The sequence below is a fragment of the Colobus angolensis genome, unplaced genomic scaffold (assembly GCF_000951035.1).
Source record: "Colobus angolensis palliatus isolate OR3802 unplaced genomic scaffold, Cang.pa_1.0 Scaffold18, whole genome shotgun sequence".
Taxonomy (NCBI): Eukaryota; Metazoa; Chordata; class Mammalia; order Primates; family Cercopithecidae; genus Colobus; species Colobus angolensis.
This window is the reverse complement of record NW_012114932.1, coordinates 492605-495371: the sequence shown is the minus strand read 5'-3', so window position 1 is coordinate 495371 and position 2767 is coordinate 492605. Positions and strand designations below refer to the sequence as shown.

Sequence of the window (2767 nt, the reverse complement as noted above, 5' to 3'; positions counted from 1 at the left end):
AAAAAAAAACACTTAAAAAATTTTTTTAAAAATTGCCCACTCACACAGTTTGGCCCAAAGCCAGCCTCTTTCAGCAGAATCAAGTCAAAAACTAATAAAAGGATGATTCAAGTTACAAAATGACATATTGTTCTTACGAAACTGTCAAATCATCATAAAAATAATGGTCAATAAAAAAGCAAGCAGGCCTAAAATTCATTCGCTTTTCATGGAATACACTAAAACACCCAAACCTGCAGCCAGTTGAGGGAAGAAAACAAAAAACAAAACCCTAAAACTATTTTAGAAAATATCCAGTAAACAGACCCGCAATTTGGTGAAGGAGGGAAGGTGCCCCCGATTAAAATAAAATAAACTGACCAGCCTGGGCAACCTGGCAAAATCCCATCTCTACAAAAAAAAAAAAATTAGTGGAGCATGGTAGCATGTGCCCCAGCCACTCAGAGGGCTGAGGTGGGAAGATCACTTGAGTCCAGGAGGTTGACACTGCAGTGAGCTATGATCACAATACTATACTCCAGCCTCGGGGGAGAAAAAAAAAACATTGGAATTGAAGTCAAAACCCAGGATTCTAACCTAAGTTTCCACTGCCTCACTATGCAGTTTTTTGCAAGTAAATCTGAGAATGTCTATCATTTAATGATGTATCTTTCAGAGATACTTTGAGTGACAAATGAGGAAGGGGAAGTTCAGGTAAGTGCCTCTTACAGTTCTGACACCAAAACAACGTCCTCAAATATTTGTTGAGTGGAATGAACCGATTCACTCATTTTCTTTCCATTCTGATAACCCCTGTAATACTTATAAACCTTCCCATTCCAGTAGGTGTGTTTTATACACACACACACACACACACACACACACACACACACACACACCCCAGACCACCATACTGCCTGATTTGGCACTTCATCATTATATACTATTTTGTGCTACTATGCATTGTTCCTTATCTGTTAGTTTTTGTTGTTGTTGTTGTTGAGAAGAGTCTCTGTTGCCCGGGCTGGAGTGTAGTGGCACAATCTCAGCTCACTGCAGCCTCGACCTACCTGGCTCAAGCAATCCTCCTACCTAAGCCTCCTGAGTAGCTGAGACTATAGGCACGTGCCACCACACCTGGCTAATTTCTGCATTTTTTTGTAGAGACAAGAGTCTCACCATGTTGGGCAGGTTGGTTTTGAGCTCCTGGGCTCAAGCAATTCACCTGCCTTGGCCTCCCAAACTGCTAGGGTAACAAGTATGAGCCACCATGCCAGGCCTCTGTTAGTCTTAGTTGCTTCCCAGGTCGTTATCTCCTTGAGGACAGTACCCCTCTGTCCAAACAAATTTTAGGTTTTGCATTGCTGAAGAGCATAGCAAAGTGAAAAAGTTGAGGATAAAATATGATAATGTAGAATAATGTTGAAAATAAAAACATTAAGTACTTTTAGTATAAGTGCTCAAAGACTATTTCTTAAACAAGTGAATGAATCCACATAACCATCTTCATTAACAACACTCTCCTCCTTCACAGTTACATCAATTATACACATGTTAACAGTACAATATTTAGATTCTCTAACTCACTGTGGCTGCATTTCAAGTATCTTGTTTAATAGTTGGTGTTTAATTATTCTTTTTTTGTTTAGTTTTTAAATTAAGACGGGGTCTTACTACGTTGCCCAAGCTGGTCTTTAACTTGTGGCCTCAAGTGATCCTCCTACCTCAGCCTTCCAAAGTGCTGGGATTAGAGGCATAAACCACTACACCTGGCCTAACTTTCTTACTCTCCAATGCCTCTACCAATTAAAATCCAATTTCCACCAGTCAGCAATAATCCTGTTCCTTAAAAAAAAACGCGGTATTCTCACATGTTCCCTACGTATTAAAAGCAATTAGGAACAATGCATTTATCCCCATTTAAACTTTCATAATATCATAGTTCTTTCTCCATAAAAAGTAAGAGATCACTGCACAAACAAAACAATTTTTTAACAGCTATGGTATTGAAGATGAGACGTTAAGGATCCCCACATTCCAGTGACCTTCCCCTTAGAAAACCCATGAGCACCCCTCCCCAGCCTTTACTTTTCACTTTTTCTCCATCTTGACACATTTATTAAATAAAATTATATACCATACGATTATTATGAACCAGGCAGTGGACAAATCATCATTTGAGGAGACACCAATAAAAAAACATAGTCGTAGGCCAGGCATGGTGGCTCACGCCTGTAATCTCAGCACTTTGGGAGGCAGAGGCAGGTGGATTGCTTGAGTCCAGGTGTTCAAGACCAGTCTGGGCAACATAATGAAACCTATCTCTACCAAAAATACAAAAAATTAGCCAGGCAGGGTGGTGTGTGCCTGTAGTCACAGCCACTCAAGAAGCTCAGGTGGGAGAATCAACTAAGCCCAGGAAGTTGAGGTTGCAGTGACCCGAAATCACACCACTACACTCCAGCCTGGGCAACAGAGGGAGATCCTGTCTCAAAAACAAAACAAAACAAAACAAAAAAGGACATAGTCTCTGCCTTCAAGAAGCTTACAATTTAGTGAAGAGACATATAAAAAAACAATTATAGCTGGGTACGGTGGCTCATGCCTGTAATCCCAGCACTTTGGGAGGCTGAGGCAGAAGGACCACAAGGTCAAGAGATTGAAACCATCCTGGCTAACACGGTGAAACCTGAGACCCCGTCTTTACCAAAAAATGTAAAAAATTAGCCGGGCATGGTGGCGGGCACCTGTAGTCCCAGCTACTCGGGCAGCTGACGCAGGAGAATGG

At 41.2% G+C, this 2767-nt stretch overlaps 1 protein-coding gene across 1 annotated transcript in view; it reads right to left on the bottom strand.

Moving 5' to 3' along the window:
• VPRBP (Vpr (HIV-1) binding protein) overlaps positions 1–2767 on the bottom strand; it is a 124303-nt gene that overhangs the window by 88559 nt on the left and 32977 nt on the right. The gene's annotated exons all lie outside the window — the stretch shown is intronic.